Source organism: Hyla sarda, chromosome 3 (assembly GCF_029499605.1).
Source record: "Hyla sarda isolate aHylSar1 chromosome 3, aHylSar1.hap1, whole genome shotgun sequence".
Classification (NCBI taxonomy): Eukaryota; Metazoa; Chordata; class Amphibia; order Anura; family Hylidae; genus Hyla; species Hyla sarda.
In genome coordinates, this window is record NC_079191.1 from 87408875 (window position 1) to 87430012 (window position 21138).

General features: G+C 43.5%; 1 protein-coding gene across 2 annotated transcripts in view; it reads left to right on the forward strand.

Annotated features, from left to right (window-relative positions):
* PIK3CB (phosphatidylinositol-4,5-bisphosphate 3-kinase catalytic subunit beta) overlaps positions 1–21138 on the forward strand; it is a 175305-nt gene that overhangs the window by 56013 nt on the left and 98154 nt on the right. For both annotated transcript variants that reach the window (XM_056564542.1, XM_056564543.1), the window contains exon 2: positions 5601–5734. The gene's annotated coding sequence lies outside the window, so the exon portion shown is untranslated. The remainder of the gene's footprint in view (positions 1–5600; positions 5735–21138) is intronic.

Genomic DNA, 21138 nt, shown 5'->3' on the forward strand with positions numbered 1-21138 from the left:
TTTATACATATAATAGAGTGAACAGTTATCGTAAAATGTGTGTAACTCCCTCAATGTAAAGTACACGCCTATTTGCTATTGGCCGCTGTTCGTGCTCTAATAATTTACAGCAGAATGTAAAGTGTTTGCACATGATAAACTTTCTATGAACCATTATATCTGCACAGAAAATGATAAACTTAGTTTATGAAAATAAGCAAGCTGATCAAGACCTACATTGTGTATGCAGAGTATTGGCAGCTTCAGCATTGCTAAAATATGGACTGCTAAAATCTGTAGAGAAATAAGGTCATAGAATTGGTACACGGAGCTCTAGATTTTCCTTCCTTAAGCCTTCAACTTAAGTTCATTTTATAAGATACTGGGTCTGTTCATCCACTTTTTTCACTTCTCCAAAGGTCACATCTGTTGATGCCAGGAACAAATGGGGTTTGCATTAATTTTCAAAGATGGTAGCCATCTTTAAAATGGGCACTGTCAGATACAAAAACTTTTTATGTTATACATCTTGGCAAAACTTTAACTTTTCTAATATACTTCATAAAAAATGTTTTCTTTTTTATAGAAATCATGTTTAATAAAAAAAAAAAAAAAGACAACTAGGGGTCACCATACCATCCATAACATAATCTTTTCTGACTACATCTTTGTCCCAGCTGAAGCACAGACATAGAGAAAGATTAGTATGTGAGGGTGGGACTAGCACTCCTGTGCTCACTCCTGTCCTATCAGACTCCTGTTTGAAAACAAGAGAGGGTTACAGAGCAGCCTGCAGGGATTGGACAAAGAGATCCAGCAGAGCAGACTCGGGGAGGAAGAGGAGTCATTCAGAGTAAGGACACGCCCCCTCCAAAGGACAGAATGCCAAAACAAATGAACAACAGTTAGAAGGTATTTGTGAGAGAAATATATGTGCTAGGCACTTAAAAATGATATACACATGATCAGAATTAGGTACTGAGTAACATATATACCACTTTTATGTATTTTTTTTTGTAGGATTTATGGGCAGCAATAACTGTCTCATACACATGACTTTACTTTGGACCTTTTTTTTATGTCCTCTTTCCTTGATGTGGAAGGACACAAGAAAGATATATACACAGTAAACACAGTAAATAGTAGCTCCTCCTTCACACCTTCCTGGTTGATGACTGATCTATAAAGATGACTGATCTATAAAGAAAGATCTGTAGGATGGATGTCATCAGATGACTGATTCAGTAAGGGCTTATTTTTGATTTCTTTACAAAGGTTCCTTCTAGGAGTTTTCCTCAGAGAACATTCTTCAGTAGGCAGATGTATTGGCTCTGCAGATTTGCATAGCGAAAACAAGCAACAGATTGTGTGGAGAACAGATCGGCTTCTATAACATGACAGCTTTATGTTGAGGAATTTGACCATTTAGATCTTAGTCTTTACAACAGGTAGAAAGTAGGACAGCAAGGCTAGAGGTGACACAGTAGTAGACTGTAAGCTGCAAAGTCTTGGTCTGGTCACGACCATCCAAACAAGATTAGCCACTCAATGCTAATGTGATGATCAGCCAGAGCCGCAGACTGCTCAGAAAGCCAAACCAGCTGGCAGTGTGGCACGACATGTGGGAAAATATGATAAGGACATAAGCTGCTCTCTGTAAATATTTGTATACTTTTTATTCAGCTGTCTATTTACAAGGCTGGCACAAGGCACTGCTAGAAGGCAGCTAGAGATCATGAACTTAGTAGAAACACTTGGCATTTGTGAGTCCCAGGACTCTGGCTCGGTTTGTTTCCTGCCACTGAAAGCATTGTAGACTTCTGGTAAAGAATAATATCAGCTATCAATAACCGAACTACCTGATCACAAGATAGAACAGATCAGGCCTAGATAGGAAAAGCAGTGTAATGAAAACACCAATAAAGTCTACAACAGCAAAAGTTACCAAGTCAAGGAGAAAACGGTAATACAGATATAGATAGCAGAGAGATCGGAGGGATCGGCACCACCTGTATACTAGTGCAAGAGGAGACAACTCACCGTTTATGTTGGAGCTCTGCCGGGTGAAATTGCAATTTGTAGAAGAATCTCAACACTCGATTTGTCTGATGCACTTAAAAACTCTTTTATTGCGGCACAGGTATTACATGGGAGGAAATGTGGAACGCAGTGCGTTCCACATTTCCTCCCATGTTATACCTGTGCTGCAATAAATGAGTTTTTAAAGGAGAACTGTCACATGTTCATATGCAAATGTAGCTGTAACTGGCACGGGTGGGGTTTTCAGGACTGGCACGGGGGGTTTTCAGGAGCCTAGTGGCACTGGTATGTCAGTGCCGCCCGTCCGCAGCGCTGCCCGCTTATGAATATTTATTCCCCCTCTCCCCGCCACTCCTAACTGGTCTTCAGTGCGCATGTGCTGCTTCCTGACATGCAAAGTGAAGTCCAGTTAGGAGCGGCGGGGAGAGGGAGAACCAGAGGGAGGGGGAATGAATATTCATAGGCGGGCGGCGCTGACGTCACAGTGCCACTAGGCTCCTGAAAACCCTGCCAGTGCAAGATTGCGGGTGAACGGCTCGACTGATCCGGGCAAGGTAGGGATCATATGAATCAGCATCCCCCTCATTATCTGTTAGTACCTGTGGTTAATGCGGGAGTGAACATGGGACAGTTGTGCATCGGACAAATCGAGTGCCGTGGTTCTTCCACAAATGGTAATACAGATATGATCATCATGGCCAGAGACCTCTACACCTAAAAGGATATATTCTAAATAATCCACCAAAATAAAGACATAGTCCATTCACCTGCTTATATTCATCTATAGTAGTAATTTGACTGTAAATAGCCTGGTCCCTGACCAGTAAAACCTATATACTTTTTACCATTTTGTATTGTTAATGTAGTTTAGAAAAGAATCACAATTTTTCAGTAGCTGAGGCTTATTTAAGTGGTGTTTTTTGGCAGCTCAAGGCCCAGACACAGACATGACGTACTTGGCGTATTGATAATTTCACTGCTCTGTTGGGAGCCGCAGGATGAAAGAGATTCCGATCGATGCTGTATGTCCTAACAGGAAGACATTTGGGCTCTTCAATAAAACAAGCCCCAGTGTTCACTGTGCGAGTAATGGAGCAGAAGCATTTGTACCAAAAGTTATCCCACAGCTCAGCTGTTTATCATACAGAAATGAACAGTGAGGTGCTGTGCGAAGCCCCAGGAAAGATACGTCTGTTGGAGAAATCCTCTGTACTATTCCTGTGTGTGTTACAGATCCATTAAGAGACAATTAGATCTTCTTCGTGCTGACACATCAGCTGTTAGCGCCCTAGTGCTGCCATACACAGGGATACAGGCCAGGATGCAGGTGGCTGCATACATTGTGTAGTGGCCATTTTGATTCACTTTAGCCTAGTCAAAGGGGGTACTCCTCCCCTAGATATGTTATTCCCTAGCCAAAGGCCAACCCCTGCAATCTCTGGGCCAGCGCTGCAGCGTTCCTGAACACTGAAGCCTGGTGCTTACATGTCCATGATGTCACGCCATGCCCCCTCCATTCATGTCTATGGGAAGGGGGCATGATGGCTAGAACATAGCCGTTACGCCTCCTTCCATATACGTAAATGGAAGGGGCGTGATGGCTGTGGCCATCCATCATCCAGCACGGCGTGGCCTTCGCTCCGTACATGGGATGACTGGGGTCCCGCGCCTTTGCATAGGTGATAACATGTCTAAAGGCAGAGTACCCTTTTAGCGTTCACTTCAGTTGAAACAGAGGTGCAGTAACCCAGCACGACCACTACACAATGTATGGAGCTGTCTGCTTCCTGCTCTGTTTCATTGTGTGTGGCTGCTTCATGGCTCTGGCAAACAACTGATCAGCAGGGGTGCTGCGATTCGGCATCCTGCTGAACTGAATTTGGTGGCCCCTCCATTCATGTCTATGGGAGGGGGTGCGACGGTCGTCACGCCCCCTCCCATAGACATGAATTGAGGGGAGTGGCGTGACATCACTAGGGGGCTTGGCCGTGACATCACATCCCCGCCTCGGAGGCAGTGCCTCCCACAGAATGCGAAGGGCTGCACAGAGATTGCGGGGTCCCCAGCGGCGGGACCCCTGCAATCATACATCTTATCCCTTATTCTTTGTATTAGGGTTAAGATGGATAAAGCCGGAATAACCCTTCTCCTCCTTCTCTTGTTGTTAGACCTCCATGCACAGTCACCTCTCCACCTGGATGATGTCACGACTCTGCCCCCGTGTGGCATCATGCCCTGCCCCCTCAATGCAAGTCTATGGGAGGGGGTGTGATGGCCGTCACGCCCCCTCCCACAGACTTGTATTGAGAGGGGGGCGGAGTCATGACGTAACGATACTCCGGCCCCGTGGTCGTCACGCTTAACACTTGGATAAGATGGGGATAAGATGTATTAGGGCCGGAGTGCCTCTTTTAAGCTGTTTTGTAGGAAGATTCGTCCCACTAAGAAAAATGTTTTTTTTTTTTTTTTTATTAATCTGGCCACAACATGCGCTTTATATAATACACATGTTGTTACTATGATCGTGTATACAGCATGAATAGTAAAAGTCGCTGGACTACAAGGAACTGCCCTTTTCTTAGTAGGACAGGTCTTTCCACACTTCAGTCAGTTTAGTTAAAACCCTTGGTGAAACATTGGTTGGGTTCGAGTGGGTTCCAGACAAACCCTTCATACCATATGATAAAGCCCATCAGAGAGTTGTGCATTCTATAGTGTAGTTGACACAGGTAAGTAGGTGTGCCAGAGGGAACGTGTCTTGGAGGGCCTGTTTGAAAATATACCCTACTTAGGGGCACCCTTAATGCATTACCATATTTTTTTTTCTTTAACGATATCAGAAATGGTTGGGATACCTTCAAAGCCGTTCATATTCTGATGACCCATCACCTTCTAATTGTTGTTAGGTCCCATATTGTCAGGACTCAAATATAATAAAATAACATGAAAACCTCTCTGATCCCACATTGATCCAGCAAACAGTTGGTGGGTGGGGTGCCCTGGTCTTTCTTTACTGGTAGCCGGCATGTAACCGCTGCAACTAGTCATTGGTAGGAGCCATAATACAAGTAGTATGGCACATGACTGAAGCCTTTATGACTGGCAACCTCTGTCAGTACCTGACTGCTGCATAGCCAGTGTATATGCCATTAATGCTTAAAATGGAAATAACCTTGTAATGGTCTTTTTATAAAAGTCTCCTTTAAGAGGATTTGTGCTCTTCCAGTGGCTGTTTATTGTGCTAGTCCTGATCTGCCGTATCCATCAATCAATAGTCGTCTTTTTGTTTTTGTTTCTCCATTGTCACAAGATCATATAAATTAATGAACGGACAAAAAAACTATAATTATTTCTGTACCTGTTCCTCCTGTCTTGTTACGGGAAGATGTCTTACCGTAAGTTTGTATGACGGAATTTTCATAGTTCAAGCCCTTAAAGTGAAGATGCCTTAACCATTTGTACTCTGGAAATTAGTGGAGGAAATGGCTCTCTAACTATTTATATGTAAACATAAATTCTACCTCTTCAATAATGTGGACATGTCACTCATTTATTTACATACATTTTTGTCTTCCTTATAGAGCCCAATAATTTCCCTGCTGAGTCCATTTGGAGCTGGGTTTGCTGCAATGCTTAGCTGACCACATGACATGAAGAGAAAAATGGAGACCAGGAACTATTTTTCCTGAAGAGGAGCCAGAACCAAATGCAAACTGTAAGTCTTATTATTTACTGCATAATGCTTTTTCTGTAGATAAGACCACAATATACCCTAAAAGAACTTGTTATATTAAGTTATTAAAAGAACTTGTTATATTAAGAAGGATCCCCTCCCCAAGATCCTTTCTGTAAGGTAGGGGAATACATCTAATGATTTTCTCCCCTTGTAAAGTCTCACTGCCACTTAAAAGAGGTGAAAAATTGATTGGTCATGGTCTCCATTCTGAGATCCCCACCAATTTCTAGATATAGCTAGGGGAAGTGTTCTATTGTGGTCTTCACATGCCGCTTAATCCAATTTATTAGAATAAGTGAGATTAAGTGGCAATCTGCTGAGTGAAGCACAACGCCGTGACTTCTGGCCCTATCTTGTGATTTGTGGGGGCTTAGCACTGAGACCCCAGCCAATCAAAACTTTAGACATATATCTGTGTGACACATCAACTTTTTTTTTTTTTAAGTAATCAGTGGGCTCTGTACTGGAGTCCCCTGAACCCCAAGTGAATGGAACGGCATTGCAGATTTTTTTAACCACCACTCCATTTACTTGCTACAGGACTTATGAAGATAGCTGAACACTGTACTTTTGGCAGCTATTTTGGCAGCTCTTGATAAGTTTGAATTTTGCGATAACTCCATAAAGTCTTAATGCTTAGACTTATGTTTGTATCCTAAGGAGTCCACCGGTATTACTCTCCATTTTGGTTCATAAAAGGAGAGGGCGGGGTACACCCCTCTTCCTTCATAAGATCACCCCTGTGGGCCATTTAGATGTAAGAAATAGCCACACCAGGCTTACCAGGGCAGCACTTCATTCGGGTATTTACTGTATCATATATGTAGGTGACAGCTGTCAATGCTTGAATGTGAATAAAACCTCACTAGATGTTACAATGTATCTATGGGTTCATGTGCATTTTTATGCTTTTCTGAACTGCGCTGTTCATGAACCTTCATGGGAAGCAGCACTGAGGACCTTTTTAGACCTTATGCACTCAGCCATTCCCTTCTGCCTGGACTTGGTTTATATTAAGGTGCTAGAGAATTCAGAACACTTAGTTACAATGTAACAGGTAAGGAATGTTCTCATAAATCATTGGGAGCATTTATTGTTACTATAGTGCATGATTGTAGTTCTAGCATCTAAACTTGGTTAACTTCTCTTGTTTCTAATTTTGCAATGTAAAAAAAGACTTAAATGAAAAATCTGTCACCAGTGTCACATGCACTAACCTGCTCCCTGCTGGGCCCCGCTTCTAGAGAACAGCAGCGGTGACGTCACTAAGCTCCGCCCTTGCACCAAGTCGGGCCTGGAGCTTATGCTAACGGAGATGATTTCCGGAGATCCCCTGCACGGACCGGGATTAGGTGAGTAAGGTGTCGGTACTGACAGGTTAGTGCAGGTGACACTGGTGACAGATTTCCTTTAAAAGCATATCTTAGCAAAATCTACGGGCCAGCTTTAAAGGTACAGAGCGACAAATACAGCCTGTAGGGTCATGCAACCCCTTAAAGAAGTTGTTGAAACATATAAAGAAATGGATTTTGACACAAAGTATGTAACAGGGTTGATGTTCCTGGAGGGATACGCCAAAATGGCAAATGATTTAGGTAAACTAGAAAAATGGTCCGAACTCTGGCGACTGACATTTAATGTGGACAAGTGTGAAATAGTTCACATGGGACATAAAAATCCAAGGGCAGAATATAGAATACGTGATACAGTCCTAACCGGAGTTTCTGTGGAAAGGGATTTAGGGGTCATTATTTTAGAACAATTTAAAGGTGGGCAGACAATGTAATAGAGCAGCAGAAAATGCTAGCAGAATGCTTAGGTGTATAGAGAGAGGGGTTAGCAGTAGAGAGGGAAGGGCTCCTGGATGTATAGGAAGAGGTATTAGCAGTAGATTGGGAAGTGGTCATGGGAGTATAGGGAGAGATATTAGCAGTAGAAAGATAGAAGTGCTTATGGCGTTGTACAGAACACTGGTGAGACCTCACTTGGAGTATTGTGCGCAGTACTGGAAACGGTATCTCCAGAAGGATAAAGGTACTATGGACAAAGTTCAGAGAAGAGCTACTAAACTAGTCCATGGATTGCAGGATAAAACTTACCAGGAAAGGTTAAAGGACCTTAACATGTATAGCTTGGACATGTAAGATGAGACAGATGGGGATCTAATAGTGAGGGTAGTGGATGCATGGAATAGTCTTCCTGCAAAAGTGATAGCAGCAAATACAATGAAGGAGTTTAAGCATGCATGGGATAGGCATACGGCTTTCCTCCATATAAGATAGGGCCAGGGACTATTGATAGGATTCCGAATATTGGGCAGACAGATTTGTAAATTACTTCTATTTAAAAAATCTTAACCCTTCCAGTACTTATCAGCTCCTGTATGATACAGAGGAAGTTGTACAGTTCGTTCCTGTCTGACCACATTGCTCTCTGCTGTCACCTCTGTCCATGTCAGGAACTGTCCATAGAAGAAAAAAATCCCATATAGCAGACCTTTCCTGCTCTGCACAGTTCCTGACACACAGAGGTGTCAGCAGAGAGCACTGTGGTCAGACAGAAAAGAACTATGCAACTTCTTCTAGAGCATACAGCCGCTGATAAGTACTGGAAGGATTAAGATTTTTAAATAGAAGTCATTTACAAATCTGTTTAACTTTCTTGCAGCAGTTGATTAGGAAAAAATAGTTTTCCGGATCACCCTTTTAACTGCTAAGACTATGTTTTTATAAAAGACATTGCAGGACTCCAGCAGAGCCCACCCCTTTCAGTAGCCAAAAGTCCACTCCCTCTTATTAGGACTCCCCTATCCTTGAGCCCACCCTCCTTCTCAGTAGTCTCAGTAGAACTCCTTTTCAGTACCTACCAATGGTTAAAGCTTTCCCAACCTAGGGGTATTGGGGGATTTTTAGTTATTTATTTATTTATTTACTTTAGAAAATTCTTGCTGCTGTTCTCACTGAATCCTTGATGCTGTTCTCACTGAACTTCTGCTGCATGACACTTCTGGGATCAGGACCCGGATGTGCAGTTGCCCTCTCAACAAATCAGTGGCTAAGGCGGGACACCACTGCGCCCACTGATCGGCTGTACAGGCACCTGCATGTACTGACCCTAATCCCAGAGGTGCTGCATAGCGGGACCAGGAGCTTTGTGAGAAAAGCGGTTGGTGGAGCTGGGAAGGTAAGTATATGTTGTTTTTCTATTGCATCTATATGCCTGGCCATAGTACAAAAAAAGTAATGCTAATTTACGGAACTTTCTTCAAAAACCCCCCTACTGTAAACACTCATGTACTCTACATACAGTTGATGGTGCATTGTCTGCTTGAAGGAGGTGACATACAGAAGTGTATTGTCGATTGCTGTGTAAAGCTTCTTGCATTGATCTCTACTAGAGATAAGCGAACTTGTAGTAAATTAGATTCGTCACGAACTTCTCAGCTCGGCAGTGGATGACTTATCCTGCATAAATTAGTTCAGCTTTCAGGTGCTCCCGTGGGCTGGAAAAGGTGGATACAGTCCTAGGGGACTCTTTCCTAGGACTGTATCCACCTTTTCCAGCCCACCGGAGCACCTGAAAGCTAAACTCATTTATGCAGGATAAGTCATCAACTGCCGAGCCGAGAAGTTCGTGACGAATCAAATTTACTGTAAGTTTGCTCATCTCTAATCTCTACTTTCAGACTAATATGAGAGGATTTACACATGGCAATAAATATGTAAAGTATAAGTGGAAAAATCCAGTGGTCAGGGCTGAATTTCTAGTTGCCATTTTTAAAGGGGTTTTCACAGGCAATTGAACAATCCCTTTTAAAATTGCATTAGGGTCAGATCAGCTTGTGTGGGATCCAGCTGCTAAGATCCATTACATCCAGCTACCGTCACAGGGGAGAATCCATGTAATTATTCTTCTTGCTTTCTCTGCGCATATTGGGAAAAATAATTATTTGTGCTCATTAACATCAATGGCTCTGAACAAGAAATTCTCATCTCCATGCTCAAAACATATCCTATTTGTGCTTGTAAACCTTTTTTAGATTGTTCATATTTTTTAACTAAATATGTTAACCCGTGCTTGTAGTCACTATGAAGATCACCTCATTTCTGCACATCGGCTTTGGGAAATGTCATCCTTTTTCCAGAATTGCCAACTTTTGCCATTGAACATCTCTTGACGTGTCAAATTACCTCATTGGTGAAGGTTTGTGTCTTGTGATTCCCCCCCCATCAGTAGCATTGTGCTTCCAAATGTTATGGCCCTTTGTCTTTTGAAGACTTGTTGTGTTTAGTCGGAAGCTCTGATTCACTATGAAACTGTAATTTATCAGAAGACAAAGGAGACATTGCTTAGAGGAGCCCCCCGGCTTTTTGTGCTAGTGATCAGTAGGGAGTCATGGGACACAAACATGCATTAATGACAACTTCAGACGTGTCCTAGTGACATACCAGGAGTTTTTTTTTTTTTTAAGGCTTCAAACTTGGATGTTAATATGTTTATGGCCCTTTTTTATATGCTGTTTTTAGTCACTCTTTGTATGACTTAGTTAAAGATTTGCAGAAAGTCACCTTCACGCACCTTCGATCTTAGCATAATTTTTTAACAAAAGTTTTTAGTATCATTACATGCCATTCATGTTCTACCTGCTGAGGAGGTCAGTAGCATGTGCAACGGGATGTGTGTAAGCTACATGTCCCATTATGCCTCAGTGTATCTGTGCATGCTGCCAAGCTGGGTCCACAGTTCTACAACAAAACAATTCAGAAAACTAATTTATCATTCTTACTGATTGAAGTGATGGTAGAAGCTGAACGCATTGGAGCACAGCCTCTCTGGGCATAACCATTGGAGCTGATCGCTACTGGAGGCTTAGTGGTGATCGGAAAAAACCTAGCAGAAAGCTGACAGTACATACCAGTGTTTCCCAACCAGGGTGCCTCCAGCTGTTGCAAAACGACAACTCCCTGCATGCCCGGACAGCCAAAGGCTGTCCGGGCATGCTGGGAGTTGTCGTTTTGCAACAGCTGGAGGCACCCTGGTTGGGAAACACTGGCACATACAATCTGTTAGTAAGCCATGACATTTCTACTTGCTGACTTGGACAGTTTTATATATACCAGGAATCCTGTTATGTAAACTTGGCCTATGTCAGTTTTGTCAGGCTCCATTTTTTTACATAAACTGTTGACAACTGATGGCACGACTGATGCTCAAAAAGTGCATAAATTGTTATCAGTCAAAACAATCAGTTGCCATCAGTTGCCTGACAGGTATATACGGCAGGGACAGGTGAACGCAGCACAATGCATTCCACTGTCTGTGCCGGTCCGGCGAGTCCAATCATCCGGCGTCTAAACTGAGACGCCGGATGATTTGTGAACGGTCCCGTTCAAATGCATGGGATCGGTTCTGGCTTTGTTTTTTTTTTTGCAACACCGGAGGGAAAAGAAAGCTGAGGATGCATATATGTAAAGGGGGCCTTAGCTAATTTTCTTAACAAGAGCATGCATATCAAAGAAAGAGCCCATGTAGCTCCTGTTGAGTGCCCTTGAGAAGATGGCTATTTCTTACCTGCAGGAATCTCCACAATTTCGGTGATGTAAGCCAAAAAAAAAATAAAAATACACATAAGGAAATGGCCTAAGGGTAATGTTTCTCTCCCACAAAAGATGCAAAGGGGGTGTCATGGTGTGAAACAGCAGAGGCATAACAGACATAAATGCCAAATAATGGGTGGTAAAACAGTGTAATTGTGCAGATGCATTAAATAGAGCAGCTTTCTATGAGGTAAGGACATCAGCATGGAATGACTAAGGCTCCTTTCACACTATGAAATAGTTCCGTTTAGGAACTTCCGTCAGAAGTTCCGTCACTATATCGGGGAAAACCTGCTGTTACAAAACCCCTGATGGCCGTGACTAAATCGCATTGCAGCCTATGGGGTTTTGTAACTGCCCGTTTGCACCCGTATATGCCCGTAATTCATTACGGACGTTATACAGTGACGGGACATCAGTTTTCCCCGATATAGTGACGGAACTTCTGACGGAAGTTCCTAAATGGAACTATTTCATAGTGTGAAAGGAGCCTAAGCAGTACTTTACATGCTGAGTTCTGTTACATAACATGACCTGGTATTCCTTAGGTATTCTGTGTATGATTTGTTACTTCATGGTAGGCAATGTCATTTTATTCCTCTTGGTTAAGGCCAATGCTGATTAACCTCTTAGGTTCATGTACATTTTATACATTTTCTCTGCTCTCCAACAGGAGAAGAAATATTAACAGTTAGCATATTTAACTTCATATGCCGCCATTTATGTTATCATTTATATCCATTTCAGATAAGTTGTCAATGCCTTTCTATAGTTTAGCTTGACGTTCTCTGACTATAAAGTTTGTTTCTGGCAGTCTGGTTGCCCCTAGTTTCAGCTATGATTGACCGCCTGCCCTGTATGTAAATATAGAGAGGAGAGAAAAAAAAGGCAGAATACGACGCTATATAGTGCGGTTACTTGGGGTGTTAGTTGGTTGTAAGACTGGTGGACTGGTTTGCTCACCTTGGGGTGTTGTGCTGGCAGGCACAACACTGGGAAGCACGTATTAATAGATTGGTTTTGGGAGGCAGCCAGCTGTCTGTACCGTTGGCACTACGGTGCAAGATGCAGGTAAGTAATCTGGTGCAAGGGTAGCCTGGCTGGGTTTTCCTTGTGCCGGGGAAGAAAAATTCGACTTCTCGCTCAAGGCGCATTCACCGAGGACACAATTGGTGCAAGCAAAGTGTCTTTTATTTAGATAAACAAAGGCTTGAAGGACAATGCCTTTCAAAGGGTTAACCCTTCTTCCTCAGGTTGCTTGCACCAATTGTGTCCTAGGGTGAATGCGCTGTGAGCGAGAAGTCCGATTTTTCTTCCTTGGTCCCTTGCATCGGACAACGTACCTGTATACATTTATGGGAATCTGTCAGTCACTACTTGAGGATAAACTGGGGGATCCTCGAGTCATAGAAGATGTAAAGCTCTGTATATAAAGTCATTCAGAAGAATAATTCAAAAATGAATTCACCATTATGCAACCTTCTCAGATATGACAGAGGCAGGTTTACTGTAATATAATAGGGGTGTATAAGTTGCACAACTAATACATAACAATACGTTAATTTAAAGGGATGTATAGACAGATATGGCTCTGTTTTAGGAAATCAACCAACTTTCTTTTTTTTTCCTCTTTAATCTTAGACAATCATTAGTAAATCGATATCCTCTGGGTGGAAATAGCAAACATGGCACAATGAATATCACTGGTTATCAGCTGGTATTCCTTGAAGGTAGAATCAGCAAGACCAGGGGCGGCTCTAGACTTTGTGAGGCCTTAGGCAACACTCGAACAAGAAGCTCTCACTGACAAGATGCCATAACGTAGTGTGCGTTTGTAGCACCCAGGGCAAGGCAAAGTATTAGCACAATGTTGGCCACTTTCTGGATACAGGTATCACTAGTTCCATGTCCCCGAGCGGGTCACTACAGCGCCTCCAGATTTACAGTCTCTTGCATTTTTTTTACCTGTTTTTGCACCCAATGGAAAAACTGTTTAGTAAACTTTTGCACCTGCACATAAAATGCTAAATTCCAGAATCAATAAAATATACATAAATCTTCTATACTGATGACAAATGATTAAGATGTTACCCTGGTGCCAGAAAGTGTAACTAAAGTACTCACCACTGCATGTCAAGCCTGCGGGGTGCTGTAAGGTGCAGCAGAAACAGGACCAAAAGAGACCTCATAGTGACAGATGGGGACGCCCACTAAGGCTCTGTTGCCGTGTTTGTCCTCCCTGACACTCCCCTGAAGAACCTTCACTTGTCCTGCAGCTCTTCACCTGCGACCACTATAAATATCTGGTCACCCACCTACCAGAGACTCCCCATCCTCCTCTCTGTATGGATGCCTCCTCCTGATCCTACTCTAATAGGTTCCCTCCTTGCACCCCACATAGACTCATCTTTGCCCCTTCATAAATGTGCTCCTTCCCTTCTGCCCCCTCCTTATTCACACTCTCCTTACCTTTTTTCCCCTTATAAATGCCCTCCACTCCTCCTTTTCCCCCTAAAAGACCTATCTTCTCCTTCTCTCCCCTCTTCAATACCCCTCCTTTCCTGCTGTACACCCTTATATAGAGCCCTTTTCTCCTCATGTTCCCCACTTAAAAAAAGGCTGCCTCTCCCCCATTTCAGACTCCTCAAACAAATCCCCCACCTCTTTCCCCTGAGTGAACTTGTTCCCTTTTAATATGCTCCTCTGTCTCCTGCTTCCCCTTCTTAATGCCCCACTGTTAGTGCCACCTCTTCCCCTCCTGCTTTGAATAATAGTCCCCTGGTTCTGTGTTGCTCTCTCGCCTACTGTCCAAGGCTCGCACTTTTCTCTGTCTGGTGCAGCAGCACTCAATGTGTGCTTCGGAGCTGCTGCACCTCCTTTGCTCCCCCTCTTTGGACTGTGCCTGTCCTTCTGGGGCAGTGTGCTGAGCAGGACTTCAGAAGTTCTGTGCCGCATGCCACACCAGACAGATAGACACGGGATTGGCCACTTGCACCCACTGTAAGTGCAGCAGAGCTCTGGTAAAGTACGGGAGCAGGGATTCCTGTTTCTGCAGAATGAGTGGCGATGCATACATTGTACACATGGCCACTCATTCTACTTTCTTATGGGCTAGAGTTAGATGGCCGCCTAGCTCGCCTAAAAGTAGAGCCGCCTCTGAGCGAGACTGAATTTGTATTTTCCGCATGCCATCATTTATTGGATCATAAAACTGAGTATGCAGCTTTTAAAGATGGTAGTGAGAGAAACTATAAGTAGTGTTGCATAATGGGTGCAGGAATGCAGCCAACTTTCCGCGAGGCCTATGCACTAATAGATGCTGAAAACATGTTACCTCATGTTCCCTTCATGCACATCAGCAGAGACATACTAAAGCTTTCTTACTGCCTTGGGGACATTGCAAGCAAAATAATCTGGATTCTTCCCATCAGCAGGTTTTCCTGGTAGTGACGTCTGAAAAATTTAGTTATTTACCGAAGACTAAAAGTGTTCTGAATACATACACTACTAAAAAAAAAAAAAAAAAAAGGGAACACTAAGATAACACATTCTAGATCTGAATGAATTAATCGTATGGAATCCTTTCGTCTTTACATAGTTGAATGTGCGGAAAACAAAATCACACAAAAATTATCAATGGAAATCAAATTTATCAACCCATGGAGGTCTGGATATGGAGTCACACTCAAAATCTAAGTGGAAAACCAAACAACAGGCTGATCCAACTTTGATGTAATGTCCTTAAAACAAGTCAAAATGAGGCTCAGTAGTGTGTGTGGCCTCCACATGCCCGTATGACCTCCCTACAATGCCTGGGCATGCTCCTGATGAGGTGGTATATGGTCTCCTGTGGGATGTCCTCCTGGACAGTCTGTGGTGCATGGAGCGAGACATGATGTCCGAGATGTGCGCAATCAGATTCAGGTCTGGGAAACGGGTGGGCCAGTCCATAGCATCAATGCCTTCCTCTTGCAGGAACTGCTGACACACTCCAGCTACATGAGGTCTAGCATTGTCTTGCATTAGGAGGAACCCAGGGCCAACTGCACCAGCATATGGTCTCACAAGAGGTCTGAGGATCTCATCTTGGTACCTTATAGCAGTCAGGCTACCTCTGGCAAGCACATGGAGGGCTGTGCGGCCCCCCAAAGAAATGCTACCCCACACCATTACTGACCCACAGCCAAACTAGTCATGCTGGAGCATGTTGCAGGCAGCAGAACATTCTCCACAGCATCTCCAGACTCTCACATCTGTCACATGTGCTCAGTGTGAACCTGCTTTAATCTGTGAAGAGCGCAGGGTGCCAGTGGCGAATTTGCCAATCTTGGTGTTCTCTGGCAAATGCCAAATGTCCTGCATGGTGTTGGGCTGTAACCACAACCCCCACCTGTGAATGTCAGGCCCTCATACCACCCTCACGGAGTCTGTTTCTGACCATTTGAGTGGACACATGCATATTTGTGGCCTGCTGGAGGTCATTTTGCAGGGCTCACGCAGTGCTCCTCCTTGCACAAAGGCGGAGGTAGCGGTCCTGCTGCTGGGTTGTTGCCCTCCTACGGCCTCTTCCATGTCTCCTGATGTACTGGCCTGTCTCCTGGTAGCACCTCCATGCTCTGGACACTATGCTGACAGACACAGCAAACCTTCTTGCCACTGCTCGCATTGATGTGCCATCCTGGATGAGCTGCACTACCTGAGCCACTTGTGTAGGTTGTAGACTCAGTCTCATGCTACCACTAGAGTGAAAGCACCGCCAGCATTCAAAAGTGACCAAAACATCAGGCAGGAAGCATAGGAACTGAGAAATGGTCTGTGGTCACCACCTGCAGAACCACTCCTTTATTGGGAGTGTCTTGCTAATTGCTATAATTTCCACCTGTTGTCTGTTCCATTTGCACAACAGCATGTGAAATTGATTGTCAATCAGTGTTGCTTCCTGAGTGGACACAGTGTGATTTCACAGAAGTGTCATTGACTTGGAGTTAAATTTGTGTTGTTAAAGTGTTCCCTTTTTTTTTTTTTTTTTTCTTTTTTGAGCAGTGTATACTGAACCTGCCAGGGACTAGAGACTTGTGCCCAAATGTTGTAAAAAAAACATTTAGACAGATGTGGTAGGTCGCTTGTTCCCTGGCAGTAATCCAAATTCTGAAGTTCTGTAAAGTGGCAGTACAGTATTCCTTTGTTTTTGTGTCCTGTGTGGAGAATATGTTGCGCTGTATACACTGTGTACACCTAAAGTATATACTCCGTCAAAAGTTTTGATTTGATTTGAAAGTTTTGGTCGGGGTCTGGGTGTTAAGACCATGACAGATTGTTAGGGTTTGTTCACACTGCTTAACTCCCCAGCTTGCTGCATTGTCATTTTTCTGCAGACTTGCTATATAGACTCACAAGGAAGCGTCTTCTGCAGTTAGATGGAAAAGGCAGCAAGCTGTGAGCTGCAAAGTGAACCGCTTAACCCCGCACTTTACCAAAGTAGTTCTGACATGCCTGTGATTTGTCAAATGTTTTTTTTTTTTTTTTTTTTTTAAATGACAGGGACTGACATGCTTTGAACAGCCTCTGCTTATAGGCTTAGGGTCTGAGGACTGTGAAGACCAAGGAAACAAGGCAAACATTCACACCACCATTCCACAACCTACACACCTAAACCTACACACCATTCCACAACCTACACATCAATGACACCTGAAGGGTACATTGATTCATGCTGATTTTGCCAAATTCGAGCCCACCTGTCAGTATAATACAACCTGGATTTATCTGAGCATTCATTGTATTCTTTACATCCTTCTCTGACCCTTCTTTACGTCCACAGGAGGACTTGCACAAGAACATCCTGCAAGGTGTGCAGTTTGCTCAGGCCTGGCTCTGGCAAGTCTAGCACCAATGACTAGGGATCGACCGATTATCGGTTTGGCCAATACTCACGATTTTGTCCGTTATCGGCAATTACCTTGCCGATAATGTCTATAATGCACCGCGCCGCCCCGGCCAGAGACCGCCGCCGCTGCCCCATTGCCTCCCCGGTTTTATAATTACCTGTTCCCGGGGTCCGTGCTACATCTGGCTCCTGTGGCATCCTGCGCTATTGCTGTGCACTGCGCAATGACGAGTGACGTCCTAAACGCAACGTCACTGCGTACAGTGACAGCTCAGGATGCCGCCGGAGCCAGAAGTAGCACGGACCCCGGGACCCAGGAACAGGTAATTATAAAACCGGGGATGGGGGAGGCAATGGGGCAGCGGCGGTGGTTGGAGAAGCAGGTGGCGGCGGTCTCTTGCCCCGCACCGCAAAAGCCTCTGCAGTTCATTGATTTAAAGCGCCCCTTTTAAATGATTGATCTGCAGCGGCTTCTGCGTGGGCGGGGGGTTGTAGTGGAGAAATAGCCGATAACTTAAACAGATATTCCGGTATAAGTTATCGGCTATCTGCCTGAAAGTTAACAGATTATCGGTATCGGCCCTAAAAATCAATATCGGTCGATCCCTACCAATGACCACCAATCAGAAGTGTCCCTGTTTAAAGAACAGTAGATGAGTTCTAGAACAGGGGTTCTCAACCAGGGGTATGCGTACCCCCAGGGTTATGCCAAGTGTTATGCGGGGGTATGGCAATTCGCTGGCAAATACTGGCCACGCATTGGCCAGTATTTGTTAGCGCAGAGCTGGGATTGGACGCCACAGTCGTCTGGGACTGACGTGTGACGTCCCTGACATTGTGCGGAGGTGCTGGCACAACGCAGAAGGACGTCACGCGTCAGTGCACCCCTCAGACTCCTGCTGAATGGGATACACACAGGCCTGGTAAGCATGTTAAACTAAGTGTAACACCTCAGTATGGGAGGGCGTTATTGTATGTATCTCATATATTGGCCAGGGGGGGATTGGAGGGGGAGAAATGGCATTTTTGTATGTTTTTCATAAACACAACATTGCACTGTTCTGTCACATTCACAACTACCAGTAAGTACAGTTCTGCCTGGACCACTTCTGTTTGTTGTGTAAAGTGACATGCATGGATAAGTGTTTAACCATTAGCTCAAGTGTTTTCACTGTAAGATATATACAATTATTTGCATTGTTACAGCCATTATTGTATTCCATGGAAAACGTAGAGATAAGTGTGATTCCAGTTAGTCATGTACTGTAACCTATTCAGTCCTTACTGATATCAGCAGCTGCAAACGCACTTTCATGTCTGTGGGGACTGACTCTTTAAAACCTTCTAAGTCTTAAAAAAAACTTTAAATATATATTCATTATCCGTAATGTTCAGTCATTATCATACAGCAGCTGATAAGTACTGGAAGGATTAAGATTTTTTAATAGAAGTAACTTTACAAATCTGTTTAAGTTTCTGGCACCAGATGATTTGAAAAAAATAAAAAAAATGTATATATAGTTTTCCAACGGAGTAGTTAAAGGTTTGTGAAAACAGATATTTATATAAGTTATAAAGATGAAGCTTTTTAGGGGAGCTGGAAATATATTTTACAGATGTAAACACAAATCCTTATGGACTTTCTCAGAACCAGTGAATATATGAGCTATAGTAGTCACTATTTGGATGAAGCAGTTTTTCTGCACTTTGTTAGTTATCCCTCTAAAGAATAATAATCACCAAAATTTGGACCCAAATCACTTCTGATACAAAGTTATGTTATTTCATCGCAGAGAAGGATAGGCTGTGCCAGCACTCTACTGAAATATTTGGCTCCTACTTGACATATTTTCGTATCTGTTGAATTCTTAAGCCCAGAAATGACCATTGCTCTTTCTGTGAAGATGTTATTTCAGTGAATCAGCAAAACACCAGCTTCTCCTCAACCTCAAATAGATAATATCAGGGAAATATTGAATTCTCCTGCCCAGCAAATGAAGATAAGTCAGTATGAATGTGGCAGGTCCCAGGTATGTTGGGGTTTGGGCGACAGTCCATGTGACTACCTTGCCCCTGACGTGCATACAGCGTGTTTTCCTAGAATGTTTGAATGGGACAGTGGGCGCTTGGTGTGGAATGTGATATGGTTAGCTGCCCAAAGACCAAATTAGGACCACCAGCAGCTGATGCCAGTTCCAGGGGACACCAAGTAACAGTCAGACACAGAATGCAGTTTTCTTGTTTCTTGAAGTATATTGTGAAACATCAGCCGGCACATGTTTGATAATTTGCTGAAACAATATTTCTCCCCTTGCTTACCCCCATGGGGCACCAGTCATATCTGCTGTGGCAAAACTGTAGATCTGTTTGACAGTTTCTCTCTCTCATTAAACTCCGAGATAATCATCTGTAGCAATAGAGTGCTTTCCTGGAGTCTCAACAGCATTTGACCTAACATGGGCTCTCCTGCCCCCCAAACGCCCCTTCTTGTCACTTGATGCTGCCTTGCAGTAATTTCTCCCTAAAATCATATGTTCTGCCTCTTTTTATAAACTTTGTTGGAAAAGTGAAAAGACTAAAACACTTTTCCAGCACGTTAACAACCTGTGGCTCCAAGATGGCTCAGGACCCAGCCGTAAACTCACAATGATGACAAGCAACCCTTAAGGGTAAGCTGGACAGCAACATTACTCAAGATACTGCTTAAATGTTTAACATAACCCATATAAAATACAGATATAGGTATAATGCATAAATAAGACCACAAATACATTTGCATGAACAGAATGATATAAGGCACAAATGAGGCATTAGGGACCGCCATCACCTTGGTGCTCCTTCATTCTCTTACATGCCCAGTTTTGTTTTGTGCTATCAAAATGTTTTTTATAGACCAAAAAAAAATATATATATATTTCATAGCTTAGGCCACTCATTCACTTTTAATGTAGGAGTATTAACATATTTATGAATTATAAATTATTAGTGTTGAGAAGCTAACATGATCTTGTCCCTCATGCAAGTGATGCAGAATCCTGCTGGAGAAACGTACGATCCGCTGCTGCCAGAACATGAAACATTAATGTGACTCTTATACCCGTTTCCTCTATTAGTATCTCCACAATGTCCTGCTGTTAATACCTCTGCTGTGTTTGTGTATATAGCATGTCCCGGAGGAGGAGCTGCACTCTGTACATTGTGCTGTTCTGATATACACCCCACAGCAGGAGCTGCGGCTCACACTGAGCCATATCTGTTTAGTCTCTCTATAACCCCAGTCTTATGGAGAAAAGCATTATTTCTCGAGTGTTTGTCTTAACCTATTGACTGCCACGTGACCCCACCACAGGGAGAAGAGCACTATAGTGAGTTACACAAGCCTTCAAATGGCCATTCAGTGCCGCAGAGTTTACGCTTTGCACACAGAGCCTCTTTGTTACCGCAAGTCTCGCTGAAATGGATATTTAAAGAACCTAAAGTATGCTGTGCAACTGTGTAATTCCCTTAAAATGTCCTGTTGTTGTATATTCAGCTGGGATATGTCATCTGAAGACTGCGGAGATGCTCATCACCCATCCCATGCTGACATAATTACAAGGCTCTGGGTAGAAAACTGACTTTTCCAGTTAGGGAAATGGGGGAAAAACATCATAGAAGAAATTACAGCTTCCACATTGCTCCGCTAAGTGCTCTCCAACGAGCTCTGGAAACTACTGGAGCAGAATACACCGTGCCACTAGGCACCCAGAAATGGGCTATTGATCTGTTTTCCCGTCATTTTCCTTTTTGTTTTGTTTTCTGCTCTATGGATCAGCACATTAATAATAAATGAACTACTCCCACATTGCTCGTATGTCAATTGCTATCTGGATTTACTCTTCTCTGTCCTCAGTTATGCT